We start from the raw sequence: 16,992 nt of genomic DNA on the forward strand, positions 1-16,992 counted from the left end.
GACTAAGGGTTTTGAATAAGGCAGAACTGCTGTCACATAGAGTGTTCCATAAAGAAGAAAGACAGCAGAAGACATCTTATAGAAATGTTCAGAAGTACCCAGGGTGTGACTGCAGGCGAACTGGAACATACTTCTACAAATAATTGATTCATTCAGCCCAAATTGCATACTGTGAACTCTACTGCAGCTCAACTACTAATGCTTTTAAGGCCTTCCAGTGGCCTTATTGTAGTAGGTTCAATTCCAGAGGCCACATTGTATTAGGGGCATCTCAGTGAGTAGACCGAGAGATCTGAAGACGGGGCCTGGATCTTTGTTCACCTGTATATCCTTCTGCATCCTTACTTTGTGATTGGTTGTTGAAAGCTCTAAGACCTGGGGTTTACCTGCATGGCTGTGTGTGTTCCCTTGCCACCTGGCTCAAGGTACGTTTTACCCCTTGGGTTTAACTGTCTTCTCTCTGCTTTGTGATGATAGGATAATGCTGGGATTAAGCCGGATCTTGGAACCTCTTTAATATGTGACATATCAGGAAGGACTTTCAGTGATGGATGGGGTTAGGCATAAATTGGCCCCAATATAGTCATCCTTCAGTATCCATGGGGGATTGGTTCCAGGACCTCCTGCAGATACCAAAATCGAGGATGCTCAAGTCGCATATAGAACAGTGTAGTATTTTCCTATAACCTACACACATCTTCCTGCTTACTTTAAAACATCACTAGATAGTTAGAATACCTAACACAATGTAAATAATGTGTAAATAGTTGTCAGCATGTGGCAAATACAAGGTTTGATTTTGGAACTTTCTGGAATTTTTTTCTGAATAGTTTTGATCCATGGTTTGTTGAATTTGCAGATACAGAACCGCACATGTGGAAGGCTGACTGTATCTAATTTCAGCATGGGTGAAAGCATAACAGTGGATTGGATAGGAGCAGAGAACAGGAACGGGCAGGGCACTTCCTATGATGCCTTTTGTGTTTTTTGCAAAGCGGGAACCAGGTTTATCTCTGTGCTGCACCTGCGCAGCAGTACCTTTAATAGTGGACGGAAACGACTTCTTTTAAATCTCATGTTGAGGGCAACTCTATGGTGTTTCTCTCCCCTGCTTTGATCACATCCCGCAACTGAACTGGGATTTTACCACAGCTGAAGTTGGTTGACATTTAGAATTTGGGTGGTGGTGCTGGAGGGAATTCACCCTGAGCCTGATTTAAAGCTTGTCTGGGTCTGTAATGACTTGAGGATGTGCCCTGACAAACTTTATGGAAATCTGTTTCAGTCTAGAAACCGGCATCTATTGTGACAAAATGCTCATCAGGGATAGAGCTCTGCCTTTTGGTTGGGGACACAATTTCTGCGGTTCCTTGCTTGAGTTTCCCTGTAATTCTCAGTTTAATATGTCTCAGAGTTGCTGTGCATTAGTACGGAAGTAGCTGCCACTTCCCCATGATTAAACCTGCTGTGAGGCATCAGTGATATAAGATCACATTTGATGAAGTCAGTGCTTCCTTTAATTTATGTCTGCTTAGAGAAAACAAATATTTTAGTTTTTCTTTCCTGTAAATAGCACTGGCTTTGGTTTGTGTATTACTCCCCCCACTCCACTCCCACCCCTCACGCAGAGCAGTGTTTTAGAGTGAACTCACTTTCAGCCATTATTAAAAATTACATTATGGGGCTTCCCTGGTGGCGCAGTGGTTGCGAGTCCGCCTGCCGATGCAGGGGACACGGGTTCGTGCCCCGGTCCGGGAAGATCCCACGTGCCGCGGAGCGGCTGGGCCCGTGAGCCATGGCCCCTGAGCCTGCGCGTCCGGAGCCTGTGCTCCGCAACAGGAGAGGCCCGCGTACCACAAAAATAAAACAAAACAAACAAACAAAAAAACAAAACAAAACAAAAAAATTACATTATGTAAATGTACAATTAAACACATTTTATTTGAAAAAGTAATAAACACTCAAAACCCACCGCTTACTCATTACTTACTACATTTTACTATTATCTACGCTCTTGTGGTTAGTTACCTCTGTTGTATGTATGGGGGAAATACTATATAATGGTGTGTTTTCTGCCCATCCATTCCCAAATCTGCATGTAGCAACATCAGGAAGTTTTTTTTGAGAGCCAGTTGTTAAACATTTACCAGCACACCACTGTAAATGTACACACACAAACATAATCTTTCTCTTTCATATATATCCAGATCCTTTCCATAACCATGCAGAGTAGGTATCAGTTCTTCTATTTCATAAATAAGAAATTGAGACGTAGAGAGATTAAGTAACTTGCCCAAGGGACCATTCTCATCCTTCAATTCTCCTACCTCTCCAAAATTGAAAATCAGTAAGCCTAGGGAATGATTAGGGAAAATGGAAGCTGTACTTTGGATTAGAAGTAAAGAGCAGAGATTTGAAGGGCAAGGGAGCACCCTGTGGAAATCTAGGGGACCAGCATTCCAGGCAGAGGGTACAGCCAGTGCAAGGGCCTGGAGGTGGGATCATGCTTGCTGTTTAAGAAACCAGGCAAGTACCTTTCTTCTCTCTGCCTTATTTTTCCTATCTGTAGAATGAGTCACGTCATGCTTAAGGTGAGAGTAAAGGATGGTGATGTGTGTGAATTTGATGTGTTATGTAAGTCATTGTTAATAAAGCTAAGCCAACACTGTGGCTCCATCAGTGCTCTTTTCTTTTGACTTAAATATAAATTTAGGGAAGAATAATTTATTCTTGCTATTTTTAGCAGCTGTACCATGTGTTATTCGGAAGCACTTAAGTACACCCATATTTAAACCTGTGTAAAATCCACAGAGCAGTGCAGCTTAAATTCATTTGGCATTTCTAGAACCTGTCTTTAGCTGTCTTACTGGCAGTATGGTGGACTCCCAACAGGACACTCTTTTGTGACACTTTCCAAATGGCCAGTATGGATCCTATAAGACAAAAAAAAAAAAAAAAAAAGAAAAGAAAAAGAAACATATTCTGTATTTTGAAAATCCAGGTCTCTCTGATTTCTACCAGGCGTTTCTTATTCATAAAACAGATTACTAAGTCCTCTTATCCACATTTTGATTATATAGGCATATCTTGGAGTATAGTTAATGGTATAATATAAAAGTAATGAGCTTCTGTGGCTTTGGCAATGTTCTGTTTCTTCTTACAGGATTGTGCTTAGTTTATCAAAATTAAACAGGTTGTACACTTAACATTTTGTGTCCTTCTCTATGTGTGTGTGACATTGCAATTTTAAGATTTTTTTCTTAATAAAGGAGTAGGGTTTCAACAGAGGGGAAAGTTTGCTCCACTGGACCATGGAAGCAAGACACAAAGTGAGATGAGGCTAGAGTTAGGACGGACATGGCATGTTTGTGTCATATGGAGGGTATGGATTATTGCACAATAGTAAATATTCATCGAGCACTTACTGTGTCCCATCTGGAAGGTACTGTGGGCTAGGTACTCTAAGTCAGTCACAGTCTATTGATACTTCTCCCTTGCCTTCCTTTTCCATCAAAGTTGGAAAGATCCAACTTTTCAGCTTCCCATCCAGTGAGGCACAGTCATCTGTATGTTGAATGGACTTCTGGAAAAGCCTTTTATAAATGGGTAGACTCACTGGGCTTACCCCCTAATCTTTCTGTCTTTTGCTGTCTCTTTTCTTCATCCTGCTGGAATGGGGCCATGGTCCCATGGTCAGCAATCTTTCAATCATGACATGACAAGCATCATGACAAAGGCCTATGCACTAAGAATGGAGGATGGACAGATGGGCGGGGCGAAGTTCTCTGGACCGCTGTGACTGAGAGGCAGGCTGGGTGGGTCAGTCCATTTCAGGACACCATTCTTTCTGACCTGTAGACTGCCCCATGAGTTGCCCTTTGGACATTTTGACATGAGCTACAGATGTGCTACTTTCTCCAGTAATTATTTTGGTGTTGTGTTGCCCTACTGGACATAACGCTTGCAAGCAGCAACACATGACCGTATTAACCAGAGTTTTCTTGATAGCCAGCTTTTTCAAAGTTACTATCAGAAAGTTTTTGCTGATTCAAACACTTTCCTCTGCTACTCCTTGGACTTCTTTTTTTTCCTGTTAAGATATTAATTTTATGTCATCCTAGTCTTGGAGCAATTCTTTATAAAATGAAACATTTTCAGCATTTCCATATCTGGAGAGAACAGTCTTTTTTACTCGGAAACTTGGTACTTTTCCAAGGAGATATACTCAGAGGGAAATGGAGAGGCTAGAAAAGAATTTGATAAACTTGAGAAGTTGACAAAACAGATGCTGTGATTCAGCTGAACAAGCACATTTTATCACAGCCACTTTGAAGCTGTAACATTGAAATTCTTTGCTCACTGTCACTCATCACCAAACTTTTGTTGGTTTGCATTTATTGTTGTACTCATAGAAATAGTACGTGAGTATCCTAAGGCACAGTGATAATTTAAATAATATAAACATGGTTATATGTTAATTTTCCAACTTGGAGGAGAAAAATGGATTCAATCTGTTTAATTATGGAAGAATTTTTTACATCCTTTCCTAGAATACTTTATTAATGTCAGGAATGCTCATAATGATCGTAGGAAACAGACTGCAGAAATATCTAGGGATTATGATATTTAGTTAAAGGTATAAGTTTATGTGTTTTGAAAGCCAGAAGATACAATGAAAGTTGAAGTGAATCTAGCATAATATGAAGACTTACTGAAATTAAAATAAAGAAAATGTTCATTTGAAGCTGAACTACATTTAGTTCAATTTAACATGCATTTGATCAATCTATTCCTTTATTCATTTGTAAGTGTAAGAGAGTTTAGGTAAGGAGGACTGGGAAACTCTAATCAGTGGTGGCTGCATGTCTGTTAGGCTCCTTCTTGCTTCTTCCATGTGGTCCTGCCTTCTACTTCACAGAGAAGGCAGCCCATCTGTGATTGACTTCTCTGCTCCCTGAGGCTCATATATTAATAACATCAACCTCCTGCAAACCATGAGCCTTTGATGTGATATACTTCACCTGATCTAGGATTTGGCAGCTCCAGATGAGCCCTATATTTTGCTGGTGTATTCAGTGTTTCTCTTTCTTACCTTCTTGTCCTCACCCACAAACTCTATCAAGTACTACTTGCCTTTCTCCTCCAGCAACTGCCCTCTCTACCCCTTTTCTTCCAAAGATCTTAATATGATCCTGTTTTCTCACATTCTCTCTCCAGCCTAGGACAAGGATTTTTTTTCTCATTCTTCCTTCCAGAACTCCATCTGCAAGCCCAATGTCAGAGTTCTTAGCAACTGTGAAAAAATAACCTAAAAATCCAACAAAATCATTTTAATCCTCAATCCACCTGACCACTCAGGGTTCTCCATCACTGCCTTCCTTCTTAACTCTCTTTCCCCTCACCATCACTTTGTGGTTTTCTTCACTCTTTTTGAGATAGGTTACTCTCTCCCTCTATAATTGTATATAGCCTGATGGCTCTCACGGTGCTCTCTACAGTGTTGATCACCAAATCTATGTCTCCAGCTCCAACCTCTCCCCTGAGCATCAAAGCCATATTTCCAACTTGTGTTGGATGTCTCCATCTGGGTGATAGCTTAAAAATATATCCAAAACTGGATTTGTTTTCCACCCACCTCTCATCTTGGAAGCTACTCTCCAATCCCCAATCCTGTATCTCAGCAGTGGCAGCCCCAAAGCAAAAAATTAAACAAGCTTCTGTGTCATAATGTAGAAATACAACAGGATATCAGGAATAGTCCTTTTCATTAAAGTTTAAACCAGTAAAAACCTGCACTATCTATATTTTTGGCCTTGTCTGTGATTCCTGTGGTTGGTTGTGTCATTATAGAGGACACTGGCATCTGCTATTTAGTTTTATTTTTTACCTTTTTGTGGGACTTAAATTATGATTTATTGTAGAATTGTTGTTGATTGATATACCCTATACTTGCCAAAGTCTTACATCATAGTTTGATTCATGCATTGAACGGCAATTGGCATAGTTAGAAGAATTTTACAGATGGAAGATTCTTAGCATGATTAAACCTATTAAACAAGGAGATGAAAGCTCTTTTGGCCTTCAGGATCTTTGAGAGCGTCATGTTAAATGAGACCCAGCTGACAGAATGCTTCTAGCTTTTCTTTTTTACAGAGAGTTATAACATTGTATTGTAAATTAAAAATTGAGTCCCAGGGTTAATAAATTTAGGCTTGATTTAGGTTGTCATATATGTATGACATATATATACACACACACACATACATATATAAAATGATATTTTGTTGGATATATTACTTGGTGCCTCTCATGTCAGTACTATTTATTATCTGTCTCATTTCCACAGGTTGGCCAAAAAAAGTAGACAACCATGCGTACCCTCTCTTTAGCTTTGTGTTTGATGACTGGGGGCCTCCTTTGAGACTCTGTAGTCATCACAGCAGTTAGCACGCTGTAATTCAATTTCTGATTTATAGTCAGGCTTCCAACTGGACTGAAAGTTCCACTTGAGAGCAGATGCTGTTTCTTTTATTACTGAATCCACAATGCCTGACGCAGAGTTCCCGGGGAAGAATCACATTTTAACATCCCTGAAATCAAGATGTATCTTATAATCAATGGCATGTCATAGTTTTATGTGTCATATCAGGATGATGGTATGATTCACAATTGATGGTGTCTGAAATTCAGCGAAGTGTATTAGAAGGTGGTAAGAGCTTTGCAAATGAGAACAGGATAAGAGGCGTTAGGTGAGCTGGGGTGGAGTAGGGTGGGGGAAGGGAGAGATGCAGTGTTAAATAAGATGGTAAGGGTGGGCATCATTGAGAAGATGAGGTCAGAGAAAAACTAGAAAGAGGTGAGGGAGGGAATATCTGGAGGAAGAATTTTCCAGGAAGAGGGAATAGATATTACAAAGGCATGAGTGCACCTGACATCTATGGAGACCATCAGGAAGGAACAGTGACTGAGCAGGGGGAAGAGTAATAGGAGATGGTCTCAGAGAGAGAATTGGGGGAGGGGTGGAGTGGAGTGGGCAGTAAGTCATGGAAGGTTCTGAAGGTCATTGTAAAGACTTAGACTTTCACTGAGTGACATATGGGGCCCGTGCAGGGTTCTTAGCAGAAATTTGCATGACTTGATTGGCATTTTTTTCTTGTTTTCAATTTATTCTGACTGATGACTGATAACAGACTACATAGGGACAAAGGGAGAGACTAAGAGACCTGTTCCGAGATTTTACATTGATCTGGGGGGCAGAGGATGGTGGCTCAGAACACACGGAGGAAGTGAGAAGTAGTTGGAATCTGGATGTCTACTAGGAAGCTAGGGCCAAGGGACTCTATCTTCCTCGAGCGACTAGATGTTGGTGTGAGAGAAGGAAAGGGTCAAGGATAGTGCCAAGGTTCTTGACACAAGAAACTGAAAGGAAGGAGTTGCCCCCACCTCAGTGAGGACAGCTATGGATAGAACTAGTTTGGGAGAGAAGATCAGGAGTCCAGGTTCAGACATGTTGACTTTGCGTTGTCTGTTAGCTGATGGCAAGTGATCCAAATGATGCTGAGGAGGCCGTTGGGCATGAGATTCTTGGTGTTGGGAAAGAGGTCTAACCTTGATACTACTTAACTACAGCATCCTGATTTAAGGAAATGTAGTACATGGTATCTGTGATACCTGCTATAACTTACTTGCTCCTCCAGTCTTCATAACAAGAAAGACAGCATCCTCTTAATTCCCACTCTCAAGAGAGTCTTCTCTGGGGGAGCTGTCTTATTTACACTTGACCCAGACAAGCTTTTCTGAAATTTCTCCCTTCATTTTTTTATACCTTATTTTAGACAGTTGTCCTTTCTATCACTGGTAAATTCATGAAGGATGATGTGCACCTTTCTCCCAGGCTTACCCAATTCTGTCCCTAAAATCCAAAATTGAGACAGTGATGTACTCTGTTTAGAAATGTAGTCCATTAAGATTTAATCATCTGGAAAGAAGGCATTTCATTTGCCCAGTGCTATACAGCTATATTTGTAAGTATCAGTGATGGCTGCCAATTTAAAAGAGGACTTTACATTGTCCATTTCAATTCTTACCTTTATTCCTGAGGATGCACTGTTAGGCATGGTCATTTCATGAAAAAAGACACAAAGTCTGAGACCTCTGTCAATAAAAGAAAAATCATCATCATCATAATAGCCAGATAAGTAAAGGAACAAGCATGTTAGCGTTTTGATGATGTATGAGAAGACTAAGTTATGACGTACTGTGTGATTATAACCTTTAAAGTACATGATTTATGGACGGCATACACTCAAAGGAAGTTCAGTCTCTATCTGCTTAACATTCAAATGGTTATAGCGTGTGAAAAGGCTTGTTCAGAGAAAGCTAATATTCAGTGATTGTATGGCTTAGACTATCAGTCTCCAAAGAGGTATGTGTAAACTAAATAATATAATGGGTGTGGGAAGAAAATAACCAAGATGTGTAGTGGTACATATTTTTTTTACCTAAATACAGAAATTAGTTTGTCTAACATTAAAAATACAGATTAGCACTAATACAAATATGCATTTCTAAATGAATGTAGATGTGTTGATGGCATATGCCCAATTTTATTTCATGACGTGTATAGCATAAACATCTCAGCATCCCTCAGGACCTAGATAACATTTTGCTTTTGATTGAGAAAATATTATTTTAGATTCAAATTGGAAGTAAAGTTAGAGGCAGAATGAATTAACTTTACTTTGAATATCAGAGCTGAAGAAGCATCAAGTGAGCTATTTTCTAGAGTAAATATTGGCCTTTCTAAATTGTACCTTATATGTCCTATTTCTTTCTGATATAATTTTCCTCATCTGATTTAGTGCTTGGAGAAAGTGAACCAGAGGTGAAGAGGGTTCTAGAAGAGTTATTTAATGTGTATTTTTTCATCTGATTTTGCCCCATGCTAATAGAAACTCACTAGGAGCTACATTTTCCCCACAAACCCAGAAAAGTCATTGTTAGTATTTCAATGGCTTGATCTCCAGACCATGCAGAAAATGTACCTGGTTATGTCAGTAGTCCCACGAGAGATTCTCTTAAAAATGTTGCTATTGAGAGTTGGAAGTCTAGTTTAGTATGTGGAAACATGCATTTTACTGTAGAATATACGTATTGGAATGGATATTGAGTACAAATTCTTTTATGTATTCAGAATTCATGCTTTTTGTGTGCTTTGGGCTATTAGTAAAGAGCATATGATTATTATAATAATTATTTTGGGTAAGGATGCATGAATACATTTGCCCTTTGCTGCTAATTGGAAACAAAGGTCTTTAGTAGATAATCTTATGTGTTTTTAGTTGTAATAATGACATGGCTTTAAGGGGCTACTATTAATTTCACCTGCAGTATTAAATCTGGTGTAAATATAATTAAAAGAAAATATGTAAAAATGAAATATCTACACATATATAAAGAAAATATTATAAGGTGTGAATATATATAAAGTAGGGACTTTCCAATGTCTCCCTTCACTAATGTCAAGTTCTTAGAACTGATGGTAAGAATTATAATTTATTAATTTAATGTAATACCAGCCAAAATGCTAATGTAATTCTGTGAACTATCAAATCTGATTCCAGAACATATCTGGAAAAGAACATTCCCCAAACAATGGGAAAAAATGTGGGATAAAAAGTAGTAGTGAAGAGAATTAACACAGGCAGATATCAAAATTTACTATAATAATTTTAAAAGGGAGGTATAAGAAAATTAAACTGTATTGTTTATGGATATATATCTATGAATGTGTATGTGTGTATACATATATACATACACACATATATGCGTGTATACGTGTGTACTTGTGCGTGTGTGTGTGTATTCAGGATAATGGTTACATGTAGAGGAGAGAAAAGTTATAAATAGGAAGGGACATTTGGAGGGCTTACAGGGACTCCTAATGTTGCCTATCTGAACTTGAATGGTTACCTGAGAATTTACTTTATAACTATTCATTAAACCGTATGTGTGTAATGAATGCCCTTTTTGTGTGTATTTTATATTTCATAATAGAAAAAGAGTATGGTCTAGACACAGAAATAGACCAATATATCAGTGGAAGGAATTGTCAGTCTAAAAGTAGACTCATGTTTATATGAGAATTTAGTAGAGGTATCATTTCCAATTAGTGTAGAGACAGTGAACAATCCAGTAAGTGGGAAAACTGAATATCCATGTAGAAGATTATCTGTGCTTCATTATGTATACTAAAATAAGTTGGTCAGGTTAAAGAACTAAATGTGAAAAATTCAAAACAACAAAAATATAAAGGTATGAAAAGATAACATTGGAGAACTTGTGTTTAACTTATCATGATTATGAACCTGAGGTATTAAGATACAAAACCCCAAAGCAGTATATTAAATATGAATACTAACACATTTAGGGTTCTTGTGGTTAGTATTTTAGGTAATAATTGTATAATTAAAAATTAACGTACATCTTAAAAGGAATTTTACCTCAATAAATCTAGCCAGAAACTTGCTCATCTTCATACCCACAGAGCTTCACATAAACATCTCTGCCTACCCGAGCCTTTCTTACCCCGATGCAGGAAATATTATTCCTATCTGATCCCTGTATTTGTGCCCAGATTGCCCATCCTCAGCTTGGTCATCTCCTTTCACTGGATTTTTCTCATCATACATGCTCATACGAATACCTCCCATCTCAAATGGGCAACGATGACAAAACACCATCACCATCAATGACCCTGTCATATCCCATGCTAGCTTCCCTTGCATTTCTGTTCCTCTAGCTAGGATTTTAGGAAGACACATAAAAATAATGCCTCTACCTCTTTCTATCCATTTACTCTCTGGGTTATACTAACTGGGTCTTGGTTTCCACCATTTACTGTAACTGATCTTGTCAAGGGAGCCAGCTAACTTCATGCTCCCCAACCCAGCGAACACTTCTCTTTTCTCCATCTTCGTGTCTCACATGAAATAGTAAACCCACAGAGATGCCTTCTGTGTCCACCCTACCTAAAACAACACTAGCACTTTTCTATTTCTTTTAATTCTTTGATTCTTCCCAGCACATCTTTATACGTTATATTGCTGTGTGACCAATTACCTCTATGTTTACTGGCTAAAAACAATAAATGTTTAACTCATAGTTTCTATGGATCAGGAATTCAGGAGAAACTTAACTGGATGCCTCTAGCTCAGGTTCTCTCATCAGGTTGTAGTCAGGGTATTGATCAGGGCTACAGTCTCTTCTGGAGGGTATGACTGAGGTTAGGGGGTCTACTTTCAAGCTCACTCCCATGGCTGTTGGCAGGAGGCCTCAGTTCCTCACAACATGGGTCTCTCCACACGGCTGATTGAGTGTTCTCACCACAGGCCACTGACTTTCCCCAGAGCCAGTGATCCAAAAGAGACAGCCATAGTCTGTTAAGACCTACTTTCAGGAGTGACACACCACTTCTAACTTATTCTATTTGTTACTAATAAGTCAGTAAGTCTAGTCCACATGCAGGGGAAGGGAAATTAAGCACCAGTTATTGAAAAGAGCTTCAAAGAATCTGGGGACATAATTTAAAACCACCACATTCCCAAAGAGAATACAAGCTCCAACAGTGCAGGGAATGGGTTGCTACTGACAGTTATGTTCTTAATACCTGGAACAGTGGGCACTTTGATAAACATCTGTTTAATGTATAAATGGATGGATATCCTCTTAGGCAACAAAAATGTAGGCCGTGGAGTAATCTAGACCTAGAGTATAGCATACTAGCTCTGAACTTCAGGCACATTAATTTCTAGGAGGCTCAGTTTCCTTATGTCACCTGTGTTATAGTAACACCTGCTTGGCAGGGGTGCTCTGAGGATTAATGAGATTGCATATGCAAAGCATTTTCTCCAGTGTTCGTCACAAAGTAAGCATTTGAATTTTAGTGTACCTGATTTTTTCCCCTTCTTTCTACTTTTTCCAACACCTTCAATGATAATCATTTCTTTACTCTGTGATGTCAAAAATTTAACTCTTCTTATGATGAATTACTTGTTCAGTTTTTAAAGAGAAATCAGTTTATATCAGATTGGAGGAACTTTGGCACTGATGCATAATCTCTACCTATTAGGTCCTCCCAAGAGAATTATAATATGTGCATAGAGGGGAAAATTAACAAATGTGTCAGATGGAAACACAATTTGTTAGTGTACGGAGACCCACTGCAATTTAGACCCAGTATTTTGTCTAAAAGAAATGAATGTGATAATACTTTGTACTTGAAGGAAAACCGAAGGATTCCTCTGTAGTTATGACATTTATTCCTGTGGGAAATAACAGTTACTTGAATCACAAACTGCAACAAAGACTTCCTCCAGCTGTCCTTAAACTTAATAACATATGAGTGAGTCTACTGATGCAGTTATTTTTTTTTCCTCTCAAAAAAGAATTTTTTAGGTGTAATTTCCATTAAGGAAAAGCAGATATCTAAGTTTTACAGTTCTATGAGTTTTCACAAATGTACAGGTATATATAACCCACACCCCAATCAAGATAGAACATTTGTATCACCTGAAAACATTCTTTATGTCCCTTTCTAGTCATTCACCAGCCCTCCAAGGCAACCACTGACGTGATTTCTGTCATCATTAGTTTAGTCTGTTCTAGAAAGTATGTACTGTCATGCCTATTACTATGCCTCTGAGGTCCACTGTTGTATATTATCAGTAGTTCCTTCCTTTTTTCTTTGAGTCGTATCCAGTGTGTGGACATACCACAATTTGTTTATCCATTCATCGGTTGAACATTTAGGTTGTTTCTGAGTTTTGGCTATTGTTAATAAAACATCTGTGAACAGTTTGGGGCATCTTTTGTTTCTTCGGGGTAAACACTGAGCAGTGTAATTGCTGGGTAGTAAGGTTAGTGTTTAATCTTATAAGGAAAGGCCAGGCCATTTTTGAAAGTGGTTGTACCATTTTATACTCCCACTAGCAATGTAGGAGATGTCCAGTTGCTCCACATCCTCCCTAACAGTTGATGTTGATTGTCATTTCACTTTCAGTAGGTGTGATGTGGTATCCTACTTATGTGCATGCTCCCATTTTCTCCAGTCACAGCTTTTGCCTTAGTTTCTCAAGAGAAATGTTGAACTGTCTCTGTTGCCTCTTCCCCACCAAGCTCTTCTAGTGGGGAGTGTTCCCATGGGAAGATGAGGTGTTGCACTGAGTGATGGGTTCCACCCCAGGGCAGGTCTCCAGTTGCTGGGTACTTCCAGACTCATACTTTCTTTGTACTGTAGTGGTCTCAGCATTTGCCAGAATAAGCAGGTCTGACCCTATGTCCGGCATTGCTTTGTGGATCTCCTATTCCCTCCTTATGCTCACTCCTTCAAAATATAACCTTCTGAGACATAACTCTTCCTGGCTTTGTCCAGCACAGAGAAAAGAGCAATAGAACAGAGTAGCTACAGAGCGTGGGCTGAGGACTGACTGCCTCAGCACACGTCCTAACTCTGCTGCTTACCAGTGGTTTAGCTTGGACTTAACCTCAAGCCTCGTTTTCATCACCTGCAAAATGGAACAACAACAATAACTACTTAGTAGTGTTATTGTGAGAATAAAATAATAAAAAGTGTCATAGTGAGACTAAAGTATGCAAAGCACTTAGCCACCGACAGCTCAGGGCTCAACTCTGCTGTCTGTTATTACCATGGTGGCTGCTAGAACACTGTCTCTCGTCACTTCCGGTGTCTACTATTGATAACTTGGCTGTTTACCACTCTTTGCCCTTGCTTACTACCTGCTTTTATCTTTGTTCTTGTCTTTCTATGTTCCTTTTCATATACTTCTAACCACTTCAAGTCAATGTGTAATTCAGGCTTTGGGCTTCTCTTTTCCTAGGAAACCAGTTATAAACGTGTCAAATGGGAGAAGACAGTAAGAAATCATTTACCAGGCTCCCATGTACTGTCTAATGCTTATCGTGTAGAGTTTAGAGAGAGAAATGTGAGGAAAAGCCAGGTCTCTATTATTGTTCGAGTGCAGTTCGGTGGTCTTGCATGAGTTTTGGGGCAGGTTGTAGTTCTTTGGGCAAAGCCACATCATCTTCCAGACAGATCCTCATGGGTGACCTTCCAAATACCTTGTTGAATTCACTATAGCCCTCATTTGGTTTTGAAGGGCGAGGAATCTGATTTCTTAGCATGCTGACTTATCTATCTCAGTTTTAGTTTTCCCTGAAGACCCCTGGGGAGACAGTACAGGGTATGCCTCAGTTTTCCCACTGAGGGGTGAGGAAGTTAGGATATTTGTCCACCAACGTTTGCTTGGTTGAGAGTCACTCTTGGATGAAGGTGTTAACTCCCTGGCCTGTCTAGCCTGCCTTGCACACAGGCTGAGAAGCTCCCCCTGACCCACCCTCAGGCCAAGAGGAGCAGGAATACTTTGGCAGGTGAGGAAAGTCTGCTGATGGGCCCAGGGATGTGCATCTGCTTCATTATGTCTCAAACACCAATGCACATTAACCACATTCCCCAAGAACAGAGACTGATGTGTGAAAAGTAATAAAGCTGATGTATGAATATTTGATGAGAAACATAACCACCAGAAATTCCAACCTCTGTGTGATCTGACACGGGCAGCCTCTCTTTGTGGTCATATCCCGGGGGAAGCCCAGGTTGTCTTCACAAAGAGATTGTGGCTTTCAGAGGTGATGACATGAGTTTCTTGGCTGGCGTCATTGAGCTTTGTAGACCAATGGCATCCATCCCCGAGGTGGCATATCCCTCTAATGGGGATGGGTGGAGACTCATGCAAAACACTCTTTCTTGGATTTGACTCTGTTTTTCCTTTTATAGACACCTTGCTGACCATTCTCCTTTTCCTAATACACAATGTAATTCCTTAGCCATAAGCATTATATTTATAAACATAATCCAATTATACCTTTCCCAGGTCACCTTTAGATTTGAGGGTCAACAGTAATCTCTTAGTCACAGCTCCGGATGGCTGCTCTTACCCATTACTTTTGGATTCTTTATCATTTTCTTACTAGAGGTTAAATTTAACTTCAGTTTTAGGAGATTCTTTACTGTTAACTCCACAGAGCTTTGTGCAAACATTTTCTTGATAAAATTTGGAGAGTTAGTAAGGAACCAAGTGAGCACTACTTTATTTTAAAAAAGGAAAATCATTCTTGACACTCTGCTATAATGGAAAGAATGCCAGCGTGCATTAGGCTGACAACATGAAAGTGGCAATATGCAACCACTTTTTTTGTGTGTGTGTGTGCGGTACGCGGGCCTCTCACTGCTGTGACCTCTCCCGTTGCAGAGCACAGGCTCCGGACGCACAGGCTCAGCAGCCATGGCTCACGGGCCCAGCCGCTCCGCGGCACGTGGGATCTTCCCAGACCAGGGCACGAACCCGTGTCCCCTGCATCGGCACGCGGACTCTCAACCACTGCGCCACCAGGGAAGTCCTGCAACCACTTTTGACCTATAAAATGTCAATTTCATATGGTTCAGCTGACATGAAGACAGTAATCTTCCCTTTTAAAAAGTGAGTCAAAATGTCAGCATTGTAGCTGTGTGGCTTTTGGGAAATCCTCCCACCTCTTTGATTCTTAGTTACTCATCTGTAAAATGGGTTCGGCTAGAAATCCAACAATAACAGTCCTTGATTTTATGAATCTTAAAGGAGGCAGGAAGGCTCCTGGATGTGGGTCATTGCTGGGGCTGCCACCAGAAATTTGTTCAAGGATGTTTTCCCTTCTTGTGGATATCTTGCTTTCTTACATCTACAATCTCATAAAGGAAAGGGATGTTCCCAGGTCTATGTTTATACCTAGGAGCTCTCCTCCATCCTCTCCTAATCCTTTTTAATCTCTTCCTTACTAGACAGTTTTATCTTTCCCTTAAGACAGCTCTAGTCTGAGTTGTCTGTTCCCATAGCAGCCTTAAACAATAGGGGGACTGTCTCTGCTGTTTATCTATCGTTGACAACTTGCTCCTCCATTTATCCTACTACTGGAGCCCCCTGTGGCAGTGAGGATAACTTCTCGAGGGCCCTTGTGCCCAGTAGTACCTCAACTCAACAATTCTTTAGCCCCACTGTGACCTGAAATCCATCACTCCTCTCACTTCTTCCCCAGCCCTTGTCCCCTTCCTGTCCTCATTTTCCACCCTCCCCTGCCCCGTGCCAGCTTAGATTCTAGTTGCCATAATTATAATTCCTCTCTTGCCTATACTTTGCACACATTGCCCCTTTCTCTTTTCTTTGTATTCACTTGTCAAAAATCTAACCCTGATTATATTCAACTCTTTGCTTACTCGTTGCCTGCACTCGCCCAGCTAAACACAGCTGGAGAAAACCCATCATGGTAGCTGGTTTCCCTTGACATTCTAGACCATTCTAAAGCACTCATGAGTCCTTTGAGCTGCTGGCGAGTCTGATGATTTTCCCAAGACCATTCGCTCTCCTGTTCTCTTAGGCAACCATTTCAAACCTTCTCCTCTCTTATCCCTCGTTCCCACTTGTAGCTGTTATTCTTGCTTCTTGTTTCATGAAGAAAAAAGAAGCCATCGGAATAGAACACCCTCACGCCTTCCCCATCACATTACCAACCTGGCGTCTTCACCCATGGTCTCTGCCTTCATTCCTTTTGCTCAGAAGGAACTTTCAAGCCCTCCTCTTCCGAAGTGGAGCGCCATCCTTTCTTGCCTGCTCTGGCAACTCCTTCCTCTGCCCTGAATCAGTGTTGCCTTTCTGCATCACATCCATGTGCTCTTAATTTTTCTCCATCTAAAAAAGAAATTCTCTTGACTTTCGGCCCCTCCACCTATCACCCCATTTTCTCTGCCCCTTGAGAGCAAATCTCCTCAGTAGAATGATTCACACATTTCTGCAGATCACATCTACTTCTGGTTTCTTTATACCATATTTAGTTTTTAAAAAAGCTGTTTCCTCTCGAAATAGTTCATCTCAATACCAGAGG

General features: G+C 40.2%; 1 protein-coding gene across 1 annotated transcript in view; it reads left to right on the forward strand.

The window, feature by feature from the left end:
- Nucleotides 1-16,992, forward strand: part of PAK5 (p21 (RAC1) activated kinase 5) — a 314,862-nt gene that overhangs the window by 48,971 nt on the left and 248,899 nt on the right. The gene's annotated exons all lie outside the window — the stretch shown is intronic.

The sequence above is a fragment of the Globicephala melas genome, chromosome 15, assembly GCF_963455315.2.
Source record: "Globicephala melas chromosome 15, mGloMel1.2, whole genome shotgun sequence".
NCBI lineage: Eukaryota > Metazoa > Chordata > Mammalia > Artiodactyla > Delphinidae > Globicephala > Globicephala melas.